This window comes from Sus scrofa, chromosome 4, assembly GCF_054392235.1.
Source record: "Sus scrofa isolate SSC_HxYL_T2T_F1_AM1 chromosome 4, Sscrofa_HxYL_maternal_Yorkshire_Landrace_v2.0, whole genome shotgun sequence".
NCBI classification, from domain to species: Eukaryota; Metazoa; Chordata; class Mammalia; order Artiodactyla; family Suidae; genus Sus; species Sus scrofa.
The window spans coordinates 126,158,904-126,182,363 of record NC_139386.1 but is presented as its reverse complement, the minus strand read 5'-3'; the positions used below and the strand labels follow the sequence as shown (position 1 = coordinate 126,182,363).

The 23,460-nt window shown below is 38.8% G+C and overlaps 1 long non-coding RNA gene across 6 annotated transcripts in view; it reads right to left on the bottom strand.

Annotated features, from left to right (window-relative positions):
• Nucleotides 1-20,815, bottom strand: part of LOC146404238 (uncharacterized) — a 93,028-nt gene extending 72,213 nt beyond the window's left edge. For all 6 annotated transcript variants that reach the window (XR_014844700.1, XR_014844698.1, XR_014844701.1 and 3 more), the window contains exon 1: nt 20,634-20,815. This is a non-coding gene — a long non-coding RNA (uncharacterized LOC146404238). The remainder of the gene's footprint in view (nt 1-20,633) is intronic.
• Between the last annotated feature and the right edge of the window lie 2,645 nt (nt 20,816-23,460).

Sequence of the window (23,460 nt, the reverse complement as noted above, 5' to 3'; positions counted from 1 at the left end):
CACTTGTCTTTTATAACTACTTAAAAGCATATAAGAAAAGTATATTTGTGATACCTTTTTTTTTTTTTGGTCTTTTTAGGACCACACCTAAGGCATACGGAGGTTCCCAGGCTAGGGGTCTAATTGGAGCTGTAGCCGCTGGCCTATGCCACAGCCACAGCCATGCCAGATTCCAGCTGCATCTGCAACCTACACCACAGCTCATGGCAACACCGGATCCTTAACTCACTGATCAAGGCCAGGGATCAAACCTGCAACCTCATGGTTCCTAGTCGGATTCGTTAACCACTGAGCCACAATGGGAACTCCCTGTGATACATTCTTACCTTAAAAAACTTAAAAATAAATTTTACTTTACCAAATTCATAACAATCTTAGTTTTCTCAGGACTTTTAAAACCTACACACTGATATTTTTCTTAGCAAAACAACCCTCCTGACAGATTTTGTGCCTCACAAATTGCCTTATTTCCTAAAAGGTAGAATTGATTCCATACACTTATTTTGGGCCCCAGTGAAACTTCATTTTGATAATATATTGAATGTGCTTGTTTATCTCTTTGCCTCTCTTTCTGGCCCACGTGCTCTTTTGTCTCCCCGTGCCTAGCCCCATGCCTGGTACACGCAGTATGTGCTGTAAGAATGTATTGTTTTGTTTTAAAGACTGGGTGAATGAGCGAATTGGTGCTGTGAAACTAGAAAAATACAGGATGTACAAGATATATCAGAGGGAGAGGGAGCAAAGGGAGATGGCAGATGAAAGAGGTTGTGGCCCCTTCTAATTAAATGGGGGGTAAAATGAAATGATGACATAATGTATACAACGGGGCACTAAGATTTTGGCACAGAGGGAAAGAGAGGCTAGGCTGGAGGAGGAGTTTGACAGGGAAGTGGGTGTGGACACGTACAGAGGGATGACCGGGAGACCAGGATTAGGGCAGGGGAGACCTATATTTCGCAGTATTAACACTGCGGGCGTGGGTTCTTTTATGAAAGATTCTCAGACCTTCCTTTGGTGGCCAGACCAGTTACTAGTTTTTTTTCCCCCTCAACAAAGCAGGAAGACTATCTAGGGCAGGGGTCAGCAAGCTTTTTCTGGAAAGGGCCACATAGTAATTATTTTCAGCTTTGCAGGCCATATAGTCTCTAGAAAATTCTCAGCTCTGCTGCTGTGAAAATGGCCATAGACTATACGTAAGTACTCCAATTATATTTTATCTATGAAATCAGGCATTGGGCTGGGTTTGGCCTGCAGGTATAATTTTCTAACTCCTAGTTTAGGAGACACAGATCACAGTCTATGCCTTCTGCTTTTTTTTTTTTTTTTTTTTTTTAAAGGGCTGCACTGCACCTTCGGCATAGGGAGGTTCCCAGGCTGGGGGTCGAAACAGAGCTGTAGCTGCCTCGCTCCGCAGGATCCAAGCCTCATCTCTGACCTGCACCACAGGTCATGGCAATGCCAGATCCTTAACCCACTGAGCAAGGCTTCAGAAATCGAACCTGCGTCCTCTTGGATGCTAATCAGATTCGTTAACCACTGAGCCACGATGGGAACTGCTGGTCCTCTCTCTATTGCGTTTTCATGGCTTGTCCAATACATTGGTCTAAGGTGACATTTAGGCCTTTCTGCTCAGAATGAACAAACTACACCTTCATTTGCTTACTAAAACTCCTTGGCAGAAAACAAAATCTTTTGATTTCTTATTAGCTACAAATCATTTACTATTCAAAGAAGTTAATACAATGAACCTCACTCACGAAAATATGCCCTATCAGTATGCTGAGAAGTTCAAAGTACCAATTTTAAATCCTTTCTCATTTTCCAAAGGGCAAGAGACAAAAAGGAGATGGTTGCTTGGGGCATCGGAGCTGGGGGAAGTAGCAGACATGAGGTGGTGGGTGAAGAAAGCGGCAGAACAGGCTGGTTGGAGAAGAAAGTCAGCTTTGCCATCCTCATCCTTTGACTTACGGTTGGTCCAGTGAGCTCAACGTCGTCATAAACAAATTGCTGCTGAGGGGGAGGCATTGTTATTAGCAATGATGACTTAATGCTCCATGGCTTTGACTTTGCAAGGTTTCCAAAAAACAATTGTTTAAACATGATTAAACACATTAAAAAAGGAACGTATTCTCAGTGGATGCTAATCGTGGTGCCACTTCATTCCTTGGGATAAAAATGCAGATTTCTAGAGAGGTATTAGTCTGATCAACATGGGCTTATAAGTTTTATTACATGAACTGTCTCCTCTCAACTATAAACATATGGCAATAATATCTATAAATATTTATAGAGCCATTGTTACTCTGGAAAAAAAGATAAACATCTACTGCAGACCAAAAAATTAAAAAGAAAAAAATGGCAATGAGGGAGAGTGAAACTAGAGATCTATTACATTGTAGGATGAAGACACAAAGTGGCAGCTGAGAGCTCAGTCTCTGTGGGGAGGCAGGATTTAAACGTTCCATGCTTCATTCAGGAGCTGAAGTAAGAAAACAAGCCACCCAAATCACACTCGGGGACTATAGCCTACAGTTTATGACTTGGTAGCATGGCAGGAGTAAGCTGAGACAGTTGTGTATCACTCAAGTCATATCAATTTGGATATTTGATCAGTTGTAACTCCAAGGATTGTCATTCTGAGCTGCTAATACAAGACCTGTTTCTGACTCTGGACTTAAGTAACCTAAATACAGGCAATTATAAAAAAAAAAAAAAATTAGACATGGAACAAGTGAAGAAAGAGGAAGACAAAGGGAAAAATGAGAAGATAAAATGCAAGAATATTACTAGTTTTATCTTGCAACTAAAACTCACAAATGAAAACTCATAAACAGTCAATGAATTAATAAATGATAAAATTTATTACCAAGATTATAATATTTCAAACTGGGTCAAAATCCTCAAAGATATAAAGGAAAAATATATGCATAGACAAAGAGCGAGATGAACAAAAATAAATGACTGTGACTCAAGGACAGGAAATTTTTTTTAATATAGAGATTTAGGAAATGAAAATCACTGAAAGAAATTCAGTAGATTCCACACAGCCAAGAAAGAATTAGTGAACTAGAGGAAATACTTGAAAGCTTAACTTAGAATTTAAGAGATTGGAAATGGAAAAGCAACGTTAAGAGGCACAGAGGGTAGAATGAGAAGCCCAACATATAATAGGATTTGGAAAAAAAAAAAAAAAAACACTAGGGGAGAGGTGATATTCTAAGAGGTAATGAATTACTTGATGTTTTTCTAAATTGAAGATAAAAATTTATCATCAGAAAAGCCCTATAAACTGAAATAGAAAAAAATAAAAATCCACGGATAGACCCAGAATGATAAAAATGCAGATAAAGAAATAGGAATTCTTAAATGCTAACATAGGGGAAAAAAAGACATCCCCTACAAAATAGTGGAAATTTAAGTGGAGAGCACACTTCTCAGAAATAAAAATAGATGTCATTAGTTGAGAGAAAGTAACCTTCAGCATCAAACTCTAAACAATCATTCATAGTAAAGGCAAAAAACACAAATTTCAGGTATTAGGACTAAATGAATTTGTTCTCCATATGTAATAACTAAATGAAGAACTCTTGAACTAGCAAAATAGTAAATCTCAGGGAAGATGTTGAAATACAGTCTATTGACTCTAAAACTAATTTCAATAGTCACTGATTATCTTAAAACTAATGGAAATTATAATACCCTGGAAAAAGGGAGAGGTAGCATTTGGAGGATAAAAACATCCTGTGATATTTTAAGAATAAGAGAGATAGTGAAAAACTTTAGGCTTTGTTGGAAAAATATGAAATTAAGTAGGGATTGTTAAAAATTTTAATATCGACACTAAAATAATAGAAATACAAGCTATAACTCTAAACTAGCAGAGAAAAGATGAAGTGAGAGCAAATAAATGTTATCCAGACAACAGACTGGAAAGGAGTAAAAGAAAAATATGGAAAAAAAAAACCACAAAAGAATGTAACAGAAATTGAGTCTTAAAAAAACAGTGATCACAATAAATGTAAATGGATTAAATGTAAATGGATTAAATATACAAGTTTTTTTAAAAAAGGTGATCCAATTGCATATTAAATATGTGTTCAAAAATCTAGCGTTACCAAAGTATCATTAGAGAGGGTGGTTTGGAGCAAGGCCAAGCAAAGCAGGTATGAAATTTTTAATGTCAATTTGTTATTTAGGACTTAGATGATTTTCATATGACTAGGGTACACAGGAAACCAGAAATAAAAGCAGTTGATAAAACACTGAATTTGTTGGCATATTACTAAGCAACTCTGCTTTTCAGAGGATTTGTAATGAGACACACTTCAGCTTAAATCCTCATTGTGTCATTTCACTCTTTGGCCCGGAACAAGATACCTAAGGCTTCTGAGACTTCATCTGTAACATATTTTATAGAACACACTTCACAAGGTTGTGGGTAGGATTAAACTGGTCTTAAAATGTTTATCGAGGTTCACTTTCTATTAGCACCCCTCTTTCTCTTTTTTATGTGTTCTATTTGGGAGAAAGATGAGGCTGGACATTTAGCTTGATTTGCTTCAATAAAGAAGTAAACGTAGAGGCAGCCAAGGATCATTAAATTTCAGGATACATATTTAGATGGTGTTTGCTTGGAAGCACTACAGAAAAGCCAAGACGATGTCGAAGCAAGGGGGCTTTCTAGTGTGCATGTTCTGTAAATTATAAATTGTGGATAGGACCTTAGTGGCTACTTAGTTTTTTTTCATTCACCAACAGAGGAGACAGAACACAGAAAGGATTAGTGTGAAGTTATATAGAACAATGATTCCCGTATTTTAATGTACACATGAGTACCTGTGGAGCTTGTTAAAATGCAGATTCTGATTCAATAAGTCTGGGTGGGACCTGAGATTTTGCATGTGATTTCAATGCTTATGCTCAGTGGATCACACTTAGAGTTGCAAGAATATAGGTGCAAATACACAAAAACAAATTTTATAAGCTGAATTTCCACTGAAAACACAATTTACTTCCTACCACATCATACTTTAGGTAACTTTCTAGGGAAACAAACAAGAGATTGTTTCTGGAATAAATTAAGGCACATGATACTTACTGGTTTTTTAGTGCTTTATACAGCAGGAAGGAATAGAATTTATACTGATGTAATATTCTTGGTTTGGTATTAGAAGTCAGATGGCAAATCTTTATGAATACAAATTAAGATGCTCAAAAAAAACTTATAGTGAGGAGAGAATTCTAAATGCTGCCACCTCCAAGTTCCCCCTTGGTGCCAACCTTCCTGCCAAACTTCCAAGTTCATGTATTTCACTTGAAAAATAGGTGGATTTCAAAGCACCCTCCTCTTCCCATGACTCTCACTAGGGCTTTGTAACACATAAGGGAACCAAAACCCAAAACAAAACCCACCGAAACAAAATACATTCAGTTATTATAGATACTGATATTTCAGTCGATTTTATTTAGGCAACATTCTTTTCCCAGATACTTTTTGCCTCTGGGATTTGAATAAGGCTCTTATGCCCTTGGGCTCCATTTCCCTGTCTTTTCTCACACTAATTATTATTATTTTTTTTAAAAAAGAAACACTTACAATCATTCTTTAAGTGCTAAGTTCTTAGATTTATGGATTCAATAAAAAACAGTGCCTCTTCAATTTTTCAGGGCTTGTGTTGATTTATATGGGGTTTGCTGGCAAAAAATTAGATTAAAATTTTTTATTGAATTTTGTCTGAAATACTTAAAACTTGAAGGGAGACTTCAAGAGAGAAGATTCATTCTACCAGTTCTCTCATTGGATTTGGCTTTGGGAAAACAGAATGTAAGCACTGACTAGGCTACCGGTTTATCTCTGCCAGTCCACTCAGCCCATCAGGGAATGAGATTTCTTCTCCCATTTATAACCTCACCAGGATTATGTATTCTGCTTGGTGATTCGAGGGGCCTCAGCCCAATTACCATCGATGTAGACAGGCCTTTGAATTTTCCAGGATCCCAGCAGCTGAGCAGAACTCTGACTTACGCATCAAGGAAAGAATTATTGGGAGGCTTCCTTCGTGCATTTGGAAGAACTTGTTTGTCAGAGCTCAAAAATTCAAATTTCTGGGTTGCAGCTCCCTGCAGCTCTAATCATAGACTTTCTCTCCCCGGTCATGGTTTTCTTCATCTGAGCTCAGTTTGGTCTCCAGAAGTCCAGTGGTGCTTCATACACCAAGATGAACATAGAATCGGGAGGACAATTAAATAGCTGAGAACAATGAACTCAGGGAATGCTGCCTTTCTTCTTTGTTGAAATCCAGGAATTCTTCTCGGCTTCGCTTTCAGGATGACCAAAACCCCTTGGTTCTTCGCCTCCAGTTTACAGACTACCAGCAAAGTGTGGAATTGGTTTCATTACCTTGTGAGATTGCTAGTGACAGCGACTCACGCAGGGATAGTTATTTGCTTCCTGTGATTTTCCTGCCACGCGGGTGGTTGGTTATATATAAAAAAAAATTTTTTTTTGAAAAGAAGTTATTTTCAGATATGTCCTGAAATAATATCACCTCTGTTGGGTTGCCTAAGGTAATAGGACACTGAAGGATGAGGGGTAGAGGCTTGGTCTTGCATTGGTGGCAGTAGAAACGTGCTGAAACACCAATGTGTATGTTAGCAGAGCTACAAACTGAATGTAATGCTATAACTGCTTATGGCTAAACAATTAAATACTGCAATAACGTAATTATCCAGTTGGGTGAATTGGTAGACTGTGGTAGTTTTATTAATGTGATTTTGAGGAATATTAATAGGAAAGAAAGATCTATTGTGAACATTATTAGGCAGAAATTTTGATATCTGTTTTTTGCTTTCACCACAGTGTTCCCCAACCCACCCCCATCCCAGGGGAAAACACCCCTGCTGTCTCTATTCTCTCGCCTAGAAGAGTGAAGACTAGGTTTCAGAGAAATTTACTTTTGAGGTATAGATGTTAAGTAAACCTTAACAATTAAAACACTGCCAGAGCATTTGTATATTCATACTACTAATGAGTTCAACATATTTAAAAAAAAAAAAACCCACTTTCACCCAACAAATGCAATGGTCTTTCATCATCACACAAGTTAAATGCCTCATTCCTAATTTCTGAACTTATTTATTAAAGGCATACTGAGCTCCGCTGTCCCTGGAAATTTGAGCCAGTCAATATGTTCTCCTTTCGAGCTGTGACTTCTCAGAACGTTACCAGGTTGGCACTGAGTAGTGAGCTCTTTAGATACTGTTCTGCTAAGCTCTCTCTCTCCACCTAGGTTGTGAGCCTTGGCAGCCACCCAGGGTTCTGCGTGAGGAGTTCGAGGCCATTAGGAGTCAGGGAACAGCTCTCGCCTTGGCACGGTCCTGGTTCTTCTGAGAGAGGATGGGACAATGACACTGGCTGCTGCCAACAGCCCGTCTGCTCCTCTGGAGTTGTGGTTTTTCGAAGCTAATCTTTCAGTTCACTTTTATATGTAGGTTTTATTACCCTGTAAGACTAAAAATCTCAGAAGAGGTACAGATTTACTCAGAGAGGATATTACTGAGTTAATCTTATGGGATATCACAACATACATTTATTTTGCAGCCATTCTCAATTGGATATTTCATATTCATCAAGGAAGATACGATTTTACCACGGAACCAATTGGTGCTGCTGTCAGTTTTGCCTGTGTATGGTTCTATCATCTTTTTAATTCAATGGTAGGAGAATTTCTTCAGACTGATGTCAGAATAAGATATAGGAAAAGGTGACATGATCTATCGTCTTAATTTAGAACTTGTTTCTAATGATCAATATCTGCATCAAAGGTGTGTTTTTTATGCTTGCACTTTAAATATAGATCAAGCAGCACTTCTAACTCCTATCTTTTCCATTAAACATTTAATATATTTACACTTTTCATTTAAACCTTAAGGCAAGGAACCTATTAGTTTGTAAAAGAAAAGAGATAACTTGTTTTTGACCGAGTTTGAATGCTGCTGGGATGGGGCAGCCAACTAGAGCTAAATTTGGATGCCTCAGCGGATTGTAGGTGAATGATATGGTGCATATGCACCTATGAAGTCATTGTTCGATGAGATTTCCAGACCACATCTCACGTACATGAGATAAATTATTTCACTTATAAGAACGTAAGGAAGGAAAGTGAGTTTTAGCACTCAGGGACAGTTTCAAAACCACATTGATGTTGGGGGACAAAGAAAAGCCACCCTACAGACTGAGTTAAGGTAGATATTTTGTGCTTACTTTGTCCTCATGAATTTAAACAAGGTTGCTCTGCACCATACACATAAAAAAAAAAAAAAAAAGGCAGGGGGGAAAGACATCTCTATTAATTCTTCCATTGCTATTTTTATTTATTTATTTATTTGTCTTTTTGGCATTTCTTGGTTCGCTCCCGCGGCATATAGAGGTTCCCAGGCTAGGGGTCTAATCGGAGCCGTAGCCACTGGCCTACGCCACAGCCACAGTAACGCAGGATTCGTGCCGCGTCTGCAACCTACACCACAGCTCACGGCAACGCCGGATCGTTAACCCACTGAGCAAGGGCAGGGACCGAACCCGCAACCTCATGGTTCCTAGTTGGATTCGTTAACCACTGCGCGCCACGACGGGAACTCCTCCATTGCTATTTATTAAGCCCTTTCTATATCCCTGGCACTGTGCTAAGTGAAGGTGCTCCAGCTCCTTTTGGTTACTGCCTTGTACCACTTATACCACCATCCCTACCTCCTCCATCGCTGCTGTTCTACAACCACCAGCTCCCAGACCCTGAAGAACAGCTCTCGGACTAATTCAGTTTTCCTTGTCTTGCCCATCTGTGAGATTTTGTTTGCACTAGTTCTCCACCTTCCTGCTCATCTTTTTGGTGAGCCATCCCTCTGGTCAGCCCAGAGAACCAGGTGTTCCTTGCGTAAATGGAGTGCCTATTCCTTTGGGGAGGAGGAGTGTACACTTCTGGTGTGGTTGCTCTGCTGCCACAGGACATAATGGGATCTAGGACTCATTAGGATCCTCGTCCTATGAGCTAACAATGATTCCTTCTAGCCCACTCTCGTTCTGACAGTAAGCTTTTCTTCTGAAGCAAGTACTTTACACTGGTCGAATCACACGTTTGCTGTCACGAAACTGTCTAAATAAAAAGGACTAGAGTGGAAGACTTGCTTCCTCAAAGCATTTGGTAGGGGTTTCCTTGAGGCAACTTGCTTTTCAGTATTGCCAGTGAGTATCTCTGCCTTGAACGCCTTGAGTAAATAAAACCAGGCACTAAGAAGGAGAAATTCCAAGATTTTTTTCTATATTCCTCAATTTCTTGACCGGTTAGTTGGCAGTACTCTCTAAAGTGCCAAAATGAACACTTTTTTCCCCTTTCTGGAAAGTAGCAAATATTTGAGGTTTCCTGAACATTCTTGCAGTTTTGACTAGATTAAAAACAAGATTATAAACTCAAGGTATTTTCAAAATTTCCCCTCATCTGTGAACATTGAAGAGAATTTTAAATCAGACCATAATTATGAACTGAACAGAATCTGAAATCAGACCATTAAACATCTCAAAATTTGTGTACGTGATGATAGTTTGAGATAAAAAGAATACATTTGAGAATTGATTTTTACTCTCTAGTAGGTGGAAGTTTTCTGTGTTGGGGAAATATCAATGAAAATGAAATTGTTTTCCAACCCAGAGACTTCTCCAAAGGTAATAGAAAGAAAACTTACCGAAACGCATTCAACCACAATGCGGCATGTATCACAGACAATCCGATCAGAGGTAAGGAGGGATCAGGATGGCAGAGTAGGAAGATGTGGAACTCACCCTCTCACCCCCAAATACATCAAAAATACATGTACATGTGGAATAATGTTCATGGAAAACCAACTGGAAACTGGCAGAAGAACTCCTATACAATTAAAGTTGCTAGATAGATTTCTGCGTAACTTGGCAGGACAGAAAAAAGGCATGGGGTTGGGACCTGCATCCCTAGGAGGGCTCTGAAAGGATGAGGAGGTCCACAGGTGGGCTTTCACCCTAGGGAGTCCGTGGGTTGAGCCAGAGACTGGGCATCCCAGTCCTGGGGTCCTACGTGGAGAAGACAAGCCCCCCCCACCACCAGGTGCTGGAAGAACTGCTTGAATGGGCAGAAAAGGCTAGAGAACCTCAACCTCTCACAAAGAATGCACAGGTGCTGGTTTGCCAATGAACAGGGCAGAGAGAGCTCTGCACTGGCAGCTGCCCCCTCACTGTGCTCCCCTGTCTAAACGGGATGAACACTTTGGCCACACTCATGCTACACTAGAGATTAGTGTGGGATGAGTGAGGCCAGCTGGATCTGGGGAAAAGATTCCATCTAGGGACACAGGTGGCCTAGGGGCCTGGGGTGTGGTCTAGGTGAGGTCATAGCAGTTACTGTTAACATTAGCTCAATCAATGCCACAGAGGCAGCTCTGACTTCTGATGGCAGTGTGGCTGCTTTAATTCCTGCAGCTGCAAAGCCCTGATTCCCAACCCCAGTCTAGAGAATGACCTGGATCCGCCTACTCTGTGCCATAACCTTGTGTGAGGTCTGGGATGACCACAATGGGGGAAGGGATTTGACCCTGGGCTGTGTCTGAGTAGAGCTGCAAATTCCTACACAGGAAACTCATGGTACTTCTGTGAATGCATGAGCCTCATTTACTTCAGTACTCCTATCCTTTGGGGCAAAGCATGCAATTTAGTGGCTGCTTTAGCTCAATCCTCAGGGCTTCTGCCCCAGCAACTGGGGAGAAGACCCCGCCCCTGAGAGGGTGGTGACAGCCACCGAGCAGAGGGGATGTCCTGCTTCACACTGTGCAGGCTTTAGATCCTCTAACACCAACCCACTCCCTATCAAGGTGACAGTAACCAGCACACGATGAGGAAAGAGGTAGCTGGCATCCACTTCAAAACAAGCCCTCACACCAAAGACACTGGATACACACTGTCTACACAGGGACATTCTCACACGAGAACACCCCTTTGAGACCACAATGGACAAGGGTTTCTCCTAAATTCAGAGAGACAGAGGAAATTTAAGTAAAGTGAAAAGGCAAAGGAACTACTAATTAAAAGAGCAAGAGAAAACCCCTGAAAGACTAAACAATGAAACAGGTTAGTCTAGCAAACCCTGAGTTCAAAAAGAGATCATCTTAATTCAGTTAGCAATTTTATTGATATAACTGCAGATCATTGTAACAAGGGACTAGAAACTATAAAGATGACCCAACGAAAAATAGGTAATTCAATTTCTGAGATAAAAGCAATCATGAAGCAATGAACAGCCAACTAAATGACCCAGAACATGGAAGTGATTGAATGATAGAATAATAGAAATCACCAAATCAGAACAGTGGTCAAAAAAAAAACAAGTGGGAAAAAAAAGCAACATATGAAATCTATGAGATGATATAAAACATGCCAACTTATACATAATAGGGGTTCCAGAAGGAGGAGAAGACAGAAGGGGTTTGAAGAAACCGTGGCTGAGAACTTCTCCCAACTTAAAGAAGGAAAACGATATCCAGGAATCACAGAGAGTCCCAAACAAATGAATGCAGAAAGACCCACACCAAGACAGCATAGTCAAAATGCCAAAAGTTATAAAGAATTCTAAAGGCAGCAAGAGAAAGGCAAAGAGTCATTTACATGAGAACCCCCATCAGGCTATCAGCTGATTTCTCTGCAGACACTTTTGCAGGCCAGAAGTGAGTGGCATGATATATTCAAAGTCTTGAAAGGGAAAAGCTTGCAACCTAGAATAGTCTACCCAGCAAGGCTATCATTTAGAACAGAAGGAGAGAGAAAGAATTTCTCAGACAAGCAAAAACTAAGAATTCAGAATATTAAACTCACTCTAAAAGGAATGCTTGAGGGTTTTCTCTATAAATAGAAAAGAAGACTCTATAGGAAAAGGTAAATCTCAATAGGAAAGGTAAATATATAGTAAGGATTAAAGACTAAATAAACCAGTATGTAGATTAAAAAAACAAAAATGTAAAGCAACTCTTGACCACAATAAACATTAAAAAGATAGGCATGAATATGTAAAATAGGACATCAAAAGCCACAAAATGCCCACTCCTGGGCATCTATCCAGAGAAAATCATGACTTGAAAAGACACATGTACTCCAATGTTCATTGCAGCACTACATACAATAGCTAAGACATGAAAACAACTAAATGTCCATTGACGGAGGAGTGGGTAAGGAAGATGTGGTACATATACACCATGGAATATTACTCAGCCATTAAAAGGAAAGAAATAACAAGATTTGCAGCAACATGGATGGACCTAGAAATTATCAGGCTAAGTGAAGTCAGTCAGACGGTGAGACAGCAACACCAAATGCTGTTACTTACAAGCAGAATCTAAAAAAAGGTCACAGTGATCTTTGCAGAACAGATACTGACTCACAGACTTTGGAAAAACTTATGGTTTCCAAATGTGACAGGTTGCGGGGTGGGGGATGTACTCGGGGATGGGATGGAAATGCTATAAAATTTAGTTGTGATGATCATTGTACAACTATAAATGTAATAAAATTGAGTAATTAGAAAACAACCCAAAAAATGTGTGGGAGGAGAATAAAAAAATTTAGATCTTTTAGAATGTATCTGAACTTAAATGATTATCAGTTTAAAGCCAAGTAGATATTGTTATGGGTCAACATGTATGAACCCCAGGGTAACCAAAAATCAAAAAACCTACAATAGATTCACAAAAAACAAAAATATATGTTTGAGTAAGCATACTACAAAAGAAAATTAAACCACAACATCAAAACAAAAATAAATGAACAGAGAACTACAAAAACAACTGGAAAACAAGGAATAAAATAGCAGTGAGTATATACCCATCAGTAATTACTTTAAATGTTATGGACTCAATGCTCCAATCAAAATATGGAGTTGCTGTTTGGATTAAAAAACAAGAACCTTCAATAGGCTGCCTACAACAGACCCACTTCAGGGTGAAAAACACACATGCTGAAAGTGAGGAAATGGAAAAGATTTCATGTGAATGGAAATGACAAAGATGGGTAGCAACCCTCATATCAGACCAAACTTTAAAACAAAGGCTGTGCTGGGAGACAAGAGTATCATGTGACGGTAAAGGGTTATACTCATTAACGTACACATGCCCAATACAGGAAGACCTAAAGATATAAAGCACATACTAAGAGACCTAAAAGGAGAAACTGACAGTAGTATAATAATAGAAGACGACTTTAACACCCCAATGATATCAATGGGAAGATCATTCAACAGAAAAAAAAAAAAAAATCATAAAGGAACATAAGTCCTAAAAGGCACAATAGACCACTTATATTTAATTGACATATACAGGACATTATTCACCACCACCCCCCCCCCACACACAGAAAGCAGAATACACATTGAACTACAGAAAGAAGAATGGGAAAAGAACAAACATGTGGATACTAAAAAACCCACTGGGTCAATGACGAAATCAAAAGAAATCAGAAAATGTTAAAACGAATAAAAATGAAAGCATATACCTTTCCAAAAATCTATGGGATGCAGCAAAAACATTTCTAAGGAAATTCATAGACATACAGGCTTTCCTCAAGAAACAAGGAAAATCTCAAAACAACATAAGCTACCACCTAAAAGAAACAACGAAGTCCAAAATCAGCAGGAGGAAGGAAATGATAAGATCATAGAGGAAATAAAGATTTAAAAAACCAAATAGAAAAGAGCTGATTTTTTAAAAAAGATAAAACAAAAATCAAGCAAACCTCTAGCCAGACTTACCAGAAAGAAGAGAGGACCCAATTAAAATGAGAAATGAAAAGAAACCACCACCAGTACCACAGAAATACAGAAGATACCATCAACAATTATATGCCAACAAGTTGAACAACATGTAAGAAATGGGACAAATTTCTAGGAACATACAGCCTGCAAACACCGAATCAAGAAGAAACAGACAATTTGAACAACCCAATTAGCAGAAGTGAATTAGAACTGGTAATAAAAATATCCTGCAAAAAATAAAAATAAAAATAAGTCTATGACTAATTACTGGGGAATTATGCCAAGCATATAAAGAAGAAACTATCCTTTTTGAACTATTTCAAAAACTTTGAGAAATGCTCCCTAATTTTTTCTATGAGGCCACCATTACCTTGACATCAAAACCAAAGACATTACAAAAAGAAAATTATAGGCCAATAGCTTTGATGACTATAAAATATCCTCAACAAAATGATAACAAACGGAATCCAACAATACATAAAAAGGACCGTATGCCATGATTAAGTTAGATTTATTGCAGGGATGTATAAATGGATATCAAAAAGGATGTGTCAACATACACAACATGATACCCATTAACAAGAGACAAAAAAACTCACGATCATCTCAACAGACGCAAAAAAAGCATTTAACAAAAGTTTCAAAATCCATTATGATGAAAACTCTCAATGTGTGTATAGAAAGACCACCTCAACATAATAGAGGCCATTTATGACAAACCCACAGTAAACACAATACGCGGTGGTGAAGAACTGAAAGCCTTCCTGCTAGACACAGGAACAAGATAAGGATACTCACTGTCACTACTTCTATTTAACACTGTGTTGGAAATCCTAGCCAATCCTAGCCACAAATCAAAAAATATATATAATTGGAGGGGAAGAGGTAAGACTGTCACTATTTACAGATGATATGCTACTCAATATAGAGAACCCTAAACTCTTCACTCAAAAGTCATTAGAACAAATTAACTCCACAAGGCAGCAGAATACAAGATTAATACAAATCTCTTATATTTCCTTATTGATGTACAGAAATCCAAGAGAAAGGAAAGACACAATTCTGTTTAAAATCACAGAAAAGGTAAAGTACCTGGGAATAAACAACCAAGAAGACCTATACACTGAAAATGATAAAACATTGATAAAGGAAATGGAAAGATATCCTGTGTTCTTGGACTGGAAGAATAAATATTATTAAAATGGCCACACTACCTACAGCCATCTATAGATTTAGTGTAATCCCTACCAAAGTACGAAGGGCATTTTTCATAGAACAAAATAAATAATCCTAAAGTTTATAGAAAACCACAAAAGACCTAAATTGCAAAAGCCATCTTGAGAAAATAACAGGGCTAGAGGCATAACCATCTCCTACTTCAGACTATACCACAAAAACAGTAATTTAAAAAATCATGGTATTCACCCAAAAACAGACACATCGATAAATGGAGCAGAACAGAGAGCTCAGAGATAAACCCACACACCTATGGTCAATTAATCTCTGACAAAGGGGGCAAGGATACACAGTGGAGTAAAGACAGTCCCTTCAACAAGTAATGCGAGGAAAGCTGGACAGCTACATATAAACAATGAAATTAGAACATTCCTTCACACCATATACAAAAATATACTCAAAATGGTTTAGAGATTTAAATGTAAGACAAGACACCATCAGACTCAAAGAACATAGGCAAAACACTCCTTGACATAAATCATAAGAACATTTTCTCAGGTCAGTCTTCTGAGGCAAAAGAAATAAAAGCAAAAATAAAATGGGATCTGATTAAAAAGCTTTTGCACAGCAAAGAACATCATCAACAATGAAAAGAAAATCTTTGGAATGGGAGAAAATATTTGCAACCGAAACAACTGACAAGGAGTTAGTTAATATGACAAGGAGTTAGTTAATATCCAAAAATACATAGACAGCTCATATACCTCAATATTAAAATTAAACACCTCAATATTAAAATAGTGTAATCAAAAATGGGCAGAAGACTTGAATAGACATTTTTCCAAAGATGACATACAGATGGATAAGCAGGCACATAAGGTGCTCAACATTGCTAATTATCAGAGAAATGCAAATCAAAAGCACAATAAGCTATCTCACCTCATACCTGTTAGAATGGCTATCATCAAAAACACCTTAAATAACAAACTCTGGAGAGGATGTGGGGAAATGGAATCTTCATACCCTACTGGTGGGAATGTAAATTCCCACGAAATCACTTTGGAAAACAGTATGGAGTTTCCTTAAAAAAAAAAACAAAAAAAAACCAAAAAAAACAAAAACCAAAAACCAAAAAAACATGAAAGTACAGCTACAAAATGATCCAACAATTTCACTCCGGGTCATATAATCCGGAAAAAAGATGAGAACACTAATTGGAAAAGATACATGCACTCCAATATTCATAGCAGCACTAGTTGTAATAGCCAAGTCATGAAAGCAACCCAAATGCCCATAAACAGACAATTAGATTAAGAAGATATATGTACACACACACTGGAATATTACTCAGTGGAATGAATTACTGCCATTTCTAGCAAAGTAGAAGGACCTAGAGACTACTACACCTAGTCAAATAAATCAGACAAAGATAAGCACTGTATAATATCATTCATATGTGGAATGCTAAAAAAAAAAAAAATACAAATGAATGTATGTACAAAACAAACAGACTTCCAGACATAGAAAACAAACTTGTGGTTACCAAAGGGGAAAACGATGAGGCAGGGGACAAATTAGGGGCACAGGACTGACAAACTACCATACATAAAATAAACAAGAGGGATTTACTGAATAACACAGGGCATTATACCCATTTTATAATAACCTGTAGTAGAATATAATCTGCAAAAATCAAAGCACTATGCTATACACATGAAACTAATATTATAAATCAACCATACTTCAATAAAAAAAAGACTTCAAAGAGACAAAGATATCTCATCCCTTTATATAGCCAAGCAGATTAACCCATTTATACACGTTTCAAGATATGAAGTAAGTAGAAGACTCAACATCATTTGCTACACATAGTTCATCTTAATTTCACCTGGTAATTGGAGATCATATATACTAAGTGATTGGCTTTAGCTAGAGAAAAAACAAACCTCATTTCTTTATAAATAGGAGATGGTTTTGCAACTTAGAGCAAAGTGCCCACAAAGTCTAACTCCTATCCTCCCACAGAATTTAGAAGATTAGGGGTACCATTTCCCTTGATGTTTGTCTTTCAAAGAGATGGTTCCCAGTTCTTCAGAAGGACATTCCTAGGTCAGAAAGATGCCAAGAGGCCAGCTGACAAAAGACCTGTCTAGTCTTCAAAAGGATTTGTATGCATCTCAAAGAGATGAGAAAGTACGTACAATGCTAAGTTCCTAAAGCAAATGCTCTGTGAACACGAGAGGGGAGAAGTCTTTTCTGCTATTTTCAACGGGGAAAATTAAGCCTCTTATTTTTAATTTGTGTTTGTTCTTACATGTGCAACTCTGCAGAAAAAAATCATTATTTGGTTTCACAATTGTCTGCTAATAAGATCTGGTATGTAAATGTTTACCTCTGGGTATTGAGACCATGTGCAATATTTATAAATTTAACTCTGATAAATGTATCCCATGAGCTGAGTTCCCTAGAAAATTGGGAGCCTTTCTGCAGTGTAGCCTTCCTCCTATGTTTCTAAGAGAGTGGAGTTGCTTGAGAAGACAGGATCTATCTTATGTAATTTTGTAGGTGCCATGACCCTTGGTCACAATTCAGGGGCATGTCCAACTTTTGAATTCCTTGGTTAATTTATGGAGAGTTAATAATTCTTCCCTTGGCTTTCCTCTTAATTCAGGTACTATTGATGTCGATATCCTTACTGCACCCAGACAACTCCCTTCTTACTCCTATCGGCAACAATGGCTCTTAACACTGGGTACATATTATTGCACTCACCAATGGACCTTTTATAAAGAAACCATGTCAAAGACCCCATCTTCGGAGATTCCAATTCAGTTGATTTGTCATGGGACTCCAGGTATCGATATTTTAGATCTCTTTTGTGCAGCTTGAGTTTAGAACCATTGATCCAGAACAAATAAGTGGTCCAATAAGCCACTCCCCAGCAGTAATAATTGCCCTCTGTCTGCAAGCTGGTCCCATGCTCATCCGTTTAGAATGGTGAGCACTTCCACTTCACTGGCTCTTTACATAATGAGGGACGTCTTTTACAGGATGTACATTCACACTGCCACCATCATGGCCAACACCAATCCCTGTAAGCTACATGTTTCTTAGTACCATGCACAAAGTCTGCCATGCACCAACACCCGATAAGTCTTTATTGAATGAATGAGGAATGCCTGGTTATTGAGTGGCATGTGGGAATCAAAGAGGCAGAACATGCAATTCTCATATGTAAAGAAGGTCTCTTCTAAAATTCCAATTCCAACTCCAGGGACATGAGGTCACAGGGAAATTTAAGTACATGAATATTTACTGGTGAGGATAATAGTAATTAGAGTAAGCTGTTTGGCTTTGGCTTTCAAAAGGGAGGGAGAAACTCAAAAGTCAGAAATTTGGTAATTAACGCTGGATTTTCAAACATTTTAGTTATGAGATATCAATAGAATATTTTCTGCTATAGCCTAGTCATCTCTCCACTGAAAGAAAACAAAAAACAAAAACCAAACAAAAAACCACCTGGATACTCTATAGAATTACTACTATTTCTTGACTTGGGTGGGAAGGTTGTAGAAAGGAAATTGGATATAAGAGTAAAATTAGGGAAAAGAGTAAAATTAGGGAAAGTAATGTTTTTAGGGTGGAGAAAGAGAAAGGAAAAGTGAGGGAGAGCAGGAGGTAATTGAGTGGGCCTTTCCCAGTAAAAACAAGGAGAATTAGAATAGGGATAGTTTTTATTTATTACTTTTACATACAAGCATACTATTGTATTAGCCGGAAGGATGTATAAGAGTTATTTTGGAGCTTCCTATCTTTTTTCATACATTTTGTAATTTCAGTAACTGTGCTTCCTGGGGTTTTTCCCCTCCTTAACCAGGAGTTTACCTAACATTCTAGTCCCCTAAATGTTCTACATTCAAAAAAAAAGAGTGTCTGGTTAGGTAAACCTGATAAGCTGTGTACTATAGCCCCATGCACATTAACATATAAAAGGTAGAGAAACCAGAAATAATGAAATCTTTTCCACTTTAACTCAGCATTCTCCAAATTTATGAAAGCTGGGAACTCTCCATGAACTTACTCGCCACCTGCAGAGCTAGAGATCTGTATGATACAGTTTGGGGAATACTGTGCTAACTCACTTTACCCGCATTCCGTTTCCATCCTGTTACCTTAGTTCTGTTATTGTGAGCTTTTATTCATTTGTATTACAGAAGACCTAAGAAAGAGGTGAAGGAAGTTGACCTTCAGAAAACAGGTGCGGGGGGGAGAGGAAAGTCGAGCTAATAGAGGGCAGAGATTGATCTAGGACCAAGATGACATTAGAGCAGAAACCAACCAAGCCGTTCAAGGACTTTTCACATAAACATCTAATTTAGAGAGAAGAAAAAAAGAAGAAGGGACGAGGCTGTCTGGATTACCCTATGATTTTATGATTTCTACTCGGCTTGCAACTAGATGCAACCTAGTCTTACGACATACAGCCCATGCAAAAGAATCAGAATGAATGTGAGCCTTGCTTGATGTAAGCAAGAGGAGTTAGTACAGAGAAGGAAACGTCAAGTTCTTGAGGCTGATTTTAGAAAAATTGCTGATTCCTCTCTAGAATGTGGTCATGACCTGCATTTCATTAAAAAAGAAATCTCGTTTGGGTAGTACTGATGTTCTTTCCCTGCGACCATGTTACCTACTTTAATCTTGGTCTTAGCCCAGATCCAACTAACTAGATTCCTCTGGCTCTAACCAGAGGAGCCTGTCTTCATTATGACACATTTAGAAAAATAAATGTCAACAAAAGAAGCTAATGGGAAGGATTTATGAGGGATGCACTAATTCCAACACTATGGCTTTGGTTTCTGAAACACTTTTCCATGGAGTATCTAATTGGGTAGAGACGGAGCAACCGTAATTAGCTTCCAGATGAAGGACGTTGAAGGATTTGCCCAAGATCACACCACTAAGAGAGCGTGAACTCTCGTTCCTCCAAATTCTCCCTTTATCCCAATATGTGTGCAGCTTACTGTACCCGTCTTTCAACGTCTACAAATAAATTCATACTTAAAGTTCCCCCAAATGATCAGTTAACAGCTTATAGCTAATGATTATTGAGAAGTTACTGCGCGGTGGGCCCTGTTTGGAGTCTTCATTCACGTAAGCTATTTTGTTCCATATTCACAATATTCCTGTGGAGAAGACACTATTGTCTTCCTCATTTTACTGATGAGGAGAAAGTTTGGAGATGTTGGAGGTTCTAGAGTGAAGACTCAGGACTCCCCCCCCCCCCAATTGGGGCCTCACTTGCAGTGTGTGGAAGTTCCTAGGCTAGGGGTCAAAGGAGAGCTGCAACTGCCGGCTGCACCACAGCCACAGCAATGCCAGATCCCAGTCTCGTCTGTAACCTACACCACAGTTCATGGCAATGCCACATCCTTAACCTACTGAACAAGACCAGGGATTGAACCCATATTCTCATGGACACTACGTTGGGTTCTTAACCTGCTGAGCCACAACAGGAACGCCAAGACTCAGGTCTTTTTGACCCTGAAGCCCACTCATGCCCCAAAGTTGTTTATATGAGTTTTCTATTGCCCCAGGAACAACCAGAGACTCAGAGGCTTAAAGCAGCACAAATTGTTAACTTACGTTCTAGCAGTCAGATGTCCAACATGAGTCTCCCAGGGCCAAAACTAAGGGGTCGGTAGGGTTGTGTTGCTCCTAGAGGCTCCAGGGGAACGTCTACCTCCTCCGCTCCTCCAGCTTTGAGGCTCTGGCAGCGTCCGTACGCTGGCTCCCGGCCTCCTCCCACAAATCCTCACTGCTCCCTCTGGGGCCTCACCAGCATCCCATTAAGAACCCTTGTAATTACATTGAGCACACCTGGATAATCCAGATGCCTTTCCCGAAAGATCTGCTGATTAACAATATTAATTCCATCTGCAGCCTTAATTTCCCCTCGCTCTGTCATTTCACCCATTCTCAGAATGTGGATGTCGTTGGAGACGCTTACTCTGCCTACCATCCAGTTCCTTCTCTTTTCACAGAAAGGAGATTCAGTGAGGTTTGGAATACAGTCCTGCATTTCCTCAGGTAGACACATCACCAGGGTATTTTTTGCAAGACCTTCAGAAGTAAATATGTCAACACAAACAACTTGGTTAATAATGAAGAGCCCCAGAAAGAGGAATGTAATGAAACAACTGGATTTGCATAGCACTGTACCGTTTAGAGTGTTTTCACACACACCTGATCCCCATAGAGCCTCTGTGAGGTAATTGGTTAGTTAAGCCTCCTCCCGCCCTAGTTTTCTTGTTGTCTTTTTCTTTTTGTCCTGCCTTGTTTCACAAATTTTTTTTTCCTAAAAATAAATCATACTGTGGAGGCCTAGAAAAAATGATAATTTTAACCTAAAATAAATGCATTAAAAATTTCCACAGCTTTCGATTACATTTTAGTTTTGTTTTCAAGGAACTCTGTGGGAGGATTCTGAGTTGTCATTTGCAGATGGCAGGTCCTTGAGCTGGTTTATCTCATCAATAAAAGGAAAATGAGAAGACGGTTGAACATTTTTAGGAAAAGTAAGAGTGGAGTTGCTAAAACGTAGGCGTTTATTCAGTGAAATGACGTACTGAGCACTTACTATATGCTAGGCACTGTTCTAGGCTCTAGGCAAACAATAATGAATACAACAGCCAAGAATCCCTGCCCAGAGAGGCTAGACATCAATTTCTAGAAGAAGAGATAGATGAACAAGTGAACAGGCACATATATAATATTTAACAGTGATAAGAGCTGGGAAGTCTGAGAAGAGCTGGTCGGGGTTGTGGTTGCTCTTTTCTGCGGGGGGACAGAAGAAGACCCCTGATAAGTTATCATGTGAACAGAGGCCAGAAAGAAAGAAGCGACAGACCCATGAGAATGTGTGGGTACGAGTGTTTCAGACAGAGGAAACAGCAAGTCCAAAGGCCCTAAGGGGGGGATATTCTTGGCATCTTGGACGAAGAACAAAGAAATTATTTCACTTTCTTTTTCCCAGCATCATTGAGAAAAACTGACATATAATGTTAAGTTTAAGGTATATAATATGTTGATTTAATACAGTTATATATTTCCAGATGATTTCCACCATAACGTTAGCTAATACCAGCATCGTGTCGCATCATTAGGGTTTCTTTTTTGTGGTGAGAACATTTAAGAGTTACTCTTAGCAGATTTCACGGATATAATATAGTCTTCTTAACTATAATCACTGTGCTTAGTATAATGCCCTCAAGGTCCATCCATGTGGTCATAAATGACAGGACATCCTTATTTCTCATGGATGAATAATATTCCATTATATACACACATATGCATATGATACACACACACACACACCACATCTTCTTTATCCTTTACCCCTAGGTTGTTTCCATATCTGAGCTACTGTGAATAAAGCAGCAATAAATATGGCAGCGCAGATATCTCTTTGGTACACTGTGTTGATTTACTTTGTGTGTGTGTATATGTGTGTGTGTGTGTGTGTGTGTGTGTGTGTGTGTGTATCCAGAAGTGGAATTTCTGGGAAGAAATTATTCTAAGTGAAGCAGGAAAGAAAACTAGACAGATATGGGAAATGAATTCAGAGAAGGGGTGGAACCAGACTATAGCCTAATATTTGAGAAATTTGTTTTTATTCTACATGAGATGAGGACCCACTAGGGTGTTTGTTTGTTTGTTTTAATTTCATAATGATTTTTGTTTTTTCCATTATACTTGGTTTATAGTGTTCTGTCAATTTTCTACCTTACCGCAAAGTGACCCAGTCACACATACATATATACATTTTTTTTCTCACATTATCATGCTCCATCATAAGTGACTAAATATAGTTCCCAGTGCTATACAGCAGGATCTCATTGCTTATCCATTCCAAAGGCAATAGTTTGCATCTCTTAATCCCAGATTTCCAACCCATCTCACTCCCTCCCCCCCTCCCCCTTGGCAAACACAAGTCTGTTCTCCATGTCTGATGATTGGATTAAGAAGATGTGATATATATACACAATGGAATACTACTCAGCCATAAAAAAGAACAAAATAATGCCATTTGCACAGCATGGATGGAACTAGAGCCTCTCATCCTGAGTGAAATAAGTCAGAAAGAGAAAGACAAATACCATATGATACCACTTATATCTGGAATCTAATATACAGCACAAAAGAATCTTTCCACAGAAAAGAAAATCATGGACATTGTTTTTTTGTTTTTTTTGTTTTTTTTGTCTTTTTAGGGCAGCACCCATGGCATATGGAGGTTCCCAGGCTAGGGGTCACATTGGAGCTGTAGCCGCTGGCCAACACCACAGCCACAGCAACACCAGATCAGAGCCACATCTGTGATCTACACCACAGGTCATGGCGATGCCAGAGCCTTAACCCACTGAGCAAGGCCAAGGATCATACCTGCATGCTCATGGATGCCAGTCAGATT